The sequence below is a fragment of the Onychomys torridus genome, chromosome 5 (assembly GCF_903995425.1).
Source record: "Onychomys torridus chromosome 5, mOncTor1.1, whole genome shotgun sequence".
Lineage (NCBI taxonomy): Eukaryota > Metazoa > Chordata > Mammalia > Rodentia > Cricetidae > Onychomys > Onychomys torridus.
In genome coordinates this window covers 14,800,519-14,807,360 of record NC_050447.1, presented here as the reverse complement: position 1 = coordinate 14,807,360, position 6,842 = coordinate 14,800,519, and positions in this window count along the sequence as shown.

The following is a 6,842-nucleotide window of genomic DNA, read 5'->3' as shown; positions in this document are numbered from 1 at the left end:
AGAACTGGGGAGCCACAACCAGGTCTCCTTACCTGGAGCAGAATCCCAAGTGTCTAATGGTAAGACACTAAAATGGGTGAGCAGCAGATTGAAGGTAGCCTAGCTTCTAAGTAACTTTCACAGTTTTATCTCCTGAAATTCTACCAGCTTCTCACATAAAGAGCCAAAAATAAAATAACATTCCCTCATGCTCTGGCAAAGAGAGAGGACAAGAAACCATTCTGAAATAGGTCCAGTGCATTCTCCACAGCAAAGGGCCGCTCTCCAGTGAAAAGACCTCATAAGAGCTTGCTTCCTAGAGGCAGAGGGTAATTACTCCAGCAGCCCCTCCAGCTCTCTGTCTCATCTAATGGGCTGTGAAGAAAGGCAAGAAACACTTGGGCAGGCCATAACTCAGAAGGCAGGCCACCAAAGCAGCAAGATTTAATCATAAGCTTACCGAATGCTTCCCCTCCCCAACCTAACAGGGCTCCCAAGAAGTAATAGAAGGGTTATGGCGAACTTCAGGCCCTGTTTAGAAAGAAAACTCAATGATGAAAGACAAAAGCAAGGACATTAGAGGAATGTGAAGCCACTAATGCTGTGGAGAGCCAATGGAGTCCTGAGTTAATGTGTTATTGTCGACCTGAACTCAGCCATGTGAAGGACACCAAGGACCAACCAAGACTCCTGGCAATGATGAGACCTTCCTCTGTTCCAAGTACTGATGTTGACAAATGATTGACCTTTAGCTAAAAACAGTGCAGACAAAGGAACCGAGAGCAACTTCCTCCTCCTAAATGACTACATGACCACACCCCCCAACTGCTCTCTTATAGAGACTTCCTGCAGAGACCCCCTGCTGAAATCAACTGAGAAACTTCCTGAACGGCCTGCTGGTACATCTTCAGCTAAGCACAGCCCATCCAATCCCAGCCAGGTTTCCAGGACCGAGTCGTGCTGATTACAAGGTAACACACCTATGGCCACAGCAAACCTTCAGTGCAGACCAACAGCTACCCAGGTTCAGATAAAACCTCTTAGGTAAGGCCTAGATACCAAAGCTCCTCTTGCCAAATACATTGCTTTCAGTTTTCAATTTTTAAAAAAAATCACAAGACATCTAAACTAAGTACAATTACTGTGTTAGCTTTTCTAATGGGAAAAGTAGACAACATGTAAAAACAGATGGGTAATGGAAACAGATAATGAAGCCTGAAGAAGAAACCAAAAGAAAAGTTAAAAATAAAAACCTCCTTAATAGAAATAAAAATCTTGGCCTAAGCTCATCGGCAATACTGGACATGGGTCAAAAGTCAGTGAACTTAGGCTGGGCAGTGGTGGTGGTGGTGGTGGTGGTGGTGGTGGTGGTGGTGGCGGCGGCGGCGGCGGCGGCGGCAGCGGCAGCGGCAGCGGCAGCGCAGCACACCTTTAATCCCAGTGCTCGGGAGGCAGAGGCAGGCAGATCTCTGTGAGTTTGAGGCCAGCCTGGTCTACAAAGTGAGTTCCAGGAAAGGTGCAAAGCTAAACAAAAACCCTGTCTCAAAAAAAAAAAAAAGTCAGTGAACTTGAGGAAATCTCAATGGAAATGTCCAAGAATTAAATACAAAAATGTAAAAGGAATAGAGTATTCCAGAACTATAGACTAATTTTTAAAAAAAAAAAAAATTAACATCCAAAAAGAAGAAAGAGAATAGCAGAAAAACACTTCAAATGATAATGACCAAGAAAGTTCCAGATGTCATGGTAGGATCCGGAGTCTAGATCTCAGAAGCCCTGGGAACCAAGCAGAACAGTACCCGACAGTGAAGAAAAAGGATGACAGTCACAACAGGTCCTGTGGGAGGCCATGAAAGCAGCAAGAGAGTGGAGGAAAGGATCGAGTGTGCAAGGAAAGGCCTACCTTCCTACAGCTAACCAAGCCACCCTCCCAGACAAGGGAAAATAAAGACTGCCTAGGGCTACAGCTGAGGGATTCATAGCCAGTCCATTTCCCTCTAACTCTCTAATGGGTCAAAGAAAAGCCACTGGTCCTTAGTTTTCCCTCCAAATATCCTCATCAGGACAAGTTTTTTCCATGGTACACCTGAAAATAGTGGTCCAAGAGGAACCATGCAAACTGGGTCTGGAAGGACAAGCATGGTTTCTCTGATAGAAAAGGCCTCTTTTGCCATAGCCTGTGGCCACCCCATCCTGAGACTGCTCTAAGCTGGCGGCCAAGAACCTTGGCAGTCCAACCTCCACTAGGTCTTCCCTCTTCTTTAGTGTCTTCCTTGTGGGACAGATCCAGAACCTCATCTGGAGTGGCCTCTGTCTAGAAATGTCTAGCTTTTGCTCCTCCAGGGGAATCACTTAAGAATTCACTTTTAAGAGGATGTCATGAAAGATGGACACTGGTATTGTTCTGATCATCCACCCAGCCAGCCACTGCTCCCTTTTCCATTTGAGACAGCTCTCAACCTGGAGAAGTACCCTTCCCCCACAGCAATCTATGTGTTTCAGGGAAGCCAATTCCTTTTCTGTCTCCAGGCATGTGACTCTGGTTTAGCCAATCAGAGTCATGGACACACTTGAATATAATGATGGGCTCATTAATTCCCTGGGAGCCAATTCAATAAGAGAAGCTGTCTTCTGGAGCTGCCATTGGGAATCTTGGGAAGACTTGAAAGCCAACACAGTTCAGCTTCTAGCTGGGCCTCAAACTTGTCCATAAGGTGTCCCCCTTTAACTCAAGAATTCAAGTTATACAGAGTAATGAGTCTCATTGCAGCATTTTCAAACAGAGTTGCCGTTATTCTTTGTTATTAGTAACCTTCTACCCTTTCCAATGCCCCTTCCAACTCTCTTCCTCCATGTCACATGTTTCCCTCAAGATCTCATCTTCCTTTCTTATGACCCCTTGTCTAGTTCCTCTTCTCTCTCTCTCTCTCTCTCTCTCTCTCTCTCTCTCTCTCTCTCCACACACACACACACACACACACACACACACACACACACACACACACACTTTAAAACCTAAGTTCTGCATATCAAACAGGACTCCCTTCTGGTTTAAGCCATATGGGCTGAGTTTACTGCCAACCTGAGCAAAACAAAAACTTGTGGTCAATAAACTTCATTATGCCAGAGCACAGTGCTATAATTAAAGATGTGGGTGGCACTTTAATTGAAAGAAATCCAGACCTTATGAAGGGAGATATAATTTGTGCCCCACCAAATACATGCCCCTACCCTGTGAGACTGTGCCCTGGTTTTTAGCACAGTATGTGTCCTTGTTTGCTTAGGGTATTTTTTTTTTTTAAACAACTCATCTTCTCTTTCCTCAAAGTTTACCAGGTATATCCTCCAGTATAGACATTCTTTCACTTAACCTAGGGCATATCCTGCTAAATTCTCAGTAACCTGAAAAATATTCCCTTGAAGATACACTGATTGCCTAGCCACTCCGCACCCATGATGCGCCACAGCAAATGTGGATTGTTGTATGTTTCCCTTCCTGACTGCACAGCTGCAGAATTTGCTACCATTGCCTAGCATCCTGAGACAATAGACTGCAGAATGCTACCCTGGGAAAAGAGGAAAACTCAGCATTTGAAGCATGAATTCTACCGATGTGTATCTGTTCTGCAGCATCATAAACTGGAATCACCCTAAGTTGGGCTGGGGATGTTCCTCAATTGGTAGAATACTTGCTCTATGTGCATGTAACTTTGGTTACGAATCACATAAGTCAGGTGTGGTAGTGCACACCTGTAATCCTAGCACTTGGGAGGCAGAGGCAGAAGGATCAGAAGGTGAAAGTCATCCTCAGCTATTCAGGAAGGATACATGAGGCCCTGTCTAAGAGAAAGGTACTAGGTTGAGCCATTGTGTATTGAGGGGCCCCTATATTTGGTTCTGGCTGGGTGTCTTTGTATGTTATTGTACAATGGTTAAGGCTCTTGCTTTATCAGAAAATTTTCCTTGTGCACTGGGTGGTGGTTAAGAAAGAAACTCAGAAATTGGTCAAAGTGCAGAAAATAAGTGTCAGTGGAGTGCTTAGCTACAAAATGGGGCATCTATTATCATATGCCCTCTCCAGGGCTCAGGGACCATAACAGAAGAAGATTGTAAGAGCTGGAGGCAGACTAGGTGGACCAGCATCTTCTGGACATGATGGGATCACTCATTGTACTCACAAACTCACAGCAACTGTGTTTGACTGTACAAGAGCAAGCCAGCCAACGACATGCTAGCATAAGCATGGGAGGAGCTCACGAGACCCCACCTCCAACGGAGGTGCTATGGGCAAGTTAATGGCTTCAGGGGGACAGTCCATGTTCCTTAAGGGTATGGCTCCTGATAGGCTAGCCATGCTCCAGAGGATGATGCCACACCTGTAAGTATATGGACAGCATGAATTAAATTCAATGAGTTATTTAAAAAAAAAAAGAGGATATGAAGTTGAGGGGGAGATAGGGAGATGAGTGGATCTGGAACGAGTTATAGGGAGGAGGGGGTTGAGTATGATCAAAGTACATTGTATGAAATCCTCAAAGGGTATACATATGTATATATATATATATGTACATATGCAGATACTTTCCTGAAGATGAGCTCTTTCTCTGAACTTTTGTATCCTTGGTATCTGTAGACACCTGCCTTCATTTAGCATGTGGTAAATCTGTCAACTTGACACAGCCTAGAATCACCTTGAGAAAAAGCCTCATTTGAATAGTTGTCTTCATTAGGTTATATCTGTGGACAGACTTATGAAGGGTTGTCTTAATTGCCTTAATTAATGTGCGAGGTGGTGCCATTTCCTGGGCAGGTGGTCTTGGGCTATATAAGGAAGCTAGCTGAGCATGGGCCAGAGAGCCAGCAAGTGACATTCGTTTTTGGTTGCTGCTTCAGTTCCTGCTTGAGTTTCTGTCTGACTTCCCTCAATGATGGCTTGTGACCTGGAAGTAGAAGCCAAATAAGTCCTTCCTTCCCCAAGTTGCTTTTTGTTATAGTACATATCACAGCAACGGAATGGTAACTAGAAAAACCTACCTCTAGCTATCCAGAGACACATATGCTTATAGGCCTGCAAGGGCATTGAAGCTGATGAAACAGTGTAGTAGTAGTATGTGTGTGTGTGTGTGTGTGTGTGTGTGTGTGTGTGTGGTGTGTGTGGGTGCGCGTGCATGTGTGTACTGTCTCAGCCATAGAGACAATGAGAGGGGGATCCTGCAAGATGATATAATGACTTTAGGAATTCCACTGGCAGCTTGGCAATCATTCAACCCAGGGGCTGGCAAACATCAGGCCAAATCCAGCCTACCACCTGCTTTTTAAAAACAGCTGCATAATGCTAAAACAACAGTTACATTTCACAACTGGCAGAAATTATATATGAAAGTATACTTCTGTATTTGTAAATAAAATTTTATTGGAACAGTTGTGGTCATTCATGAACAGATTGCATGATTAATCTCACCTGATAATGGCAGAATTAGATAGCTGTGAGAAAGACTAAACGGCTCACACAGCCAAAAAGATCTATTACAGGGTCTTCTGCAGAAAAAAAAAAACCTGTCAGCTGTTGGTGAAATAAATAGTATTAACACGGGTAAATCTCAGCAAGCCAATGTTGAATGGCAAAAGCCAATTTCAAAGGTAGTGTTTATGGCAGACTGAAATGTGATTCTGAGATTGCATGTGATAGGTACAGCATGACACAGTAATGCTGCTAAGAGATGAGAACAGGGATGGAAATAACACACAGCAGCTTTCTGTAGCTGCTGCCTCTGGGATGGAGAGTGGAATCTGAAATTCTCCAAAACACAGTCCTGGGATATTTTGCATCTTGAAAAGAAAAAAAAAAACTTGAAATAAATAATGCAAAGTAGGAATATCTGTTAAAGACAAGGTGGGCACAAGTGTTCATTTTACCACTCTTATTTATTTATTTATTTATTTATTTTTTTGCATGCTTGAAATTATTTTTTACAAGTCAAGGAAAAATGTACTGATTTAAGAACAAATTACCAGCAGTATTTAGTAAATACAGTGGGGTCTCCAAAAAGATATATTCAAGTCTTAATCCCTCATAGCTAAGGTGGGATCTTATTTCCAAATAGGCATTTGGCAGTTGTAATTGAGCTAAGAGTCATAAGATGATAGTATAGGATTTAGAGTTGGCTTAAAACCATTGGCCTTAAAAGATGAGGAGACAATCCAAAGGCACATAAGGGGGACTAGGAGTTTGTGATTTTTTTCAGATAATTGGAATTAAACCCCAAAATGACAGTATGCCATTATAAACAATACATTGCATTCACTATATAGAGTAAGCCAATATAAATGGTGTCTTAGTTAGGATTTCCATCGCTGCAATGAAACATCATGACCAAAGGCAAGCTGCTGAGGAAGGAGTTTAATTAGCTTACACTTCCACAGCATTGCTCATCCTCAAAGGAAGTCAGGACAGGAACTTAAACAGGACAGGAACCTGGAGGCAGAAGCTGATGCAGAGGCCATAGAGGGGAGAGCTGCTTACAGGTTTGCTCCACATGTCTCGCTCAACCTGCTGTCTTAGAGAACCCAGGACCACCAGCCCAGGTATGGCACCACTCACCACGGTCTGAGTCCTGCCCCATCAGTCACTAATTAAGAAAATGCCCTGCAGACTGGCCTAGAGCCCAGTCCTACAGAGGCATTTTCTCAGTCTTTTCCTCCTCTCAGGTGACTATAGTTTGTGCCAAGTTGACATGAAGCTAGCCAGGACAGCTGGTGCTCCTGAAAGAAGGGACATGGCAGAGAATGCTATTGAAAGCAGGGTCAAGGTGACACGTCATTGAGAAATGCTGGGAGCCACTGGTGCGGGAGAAGGTGAAGTG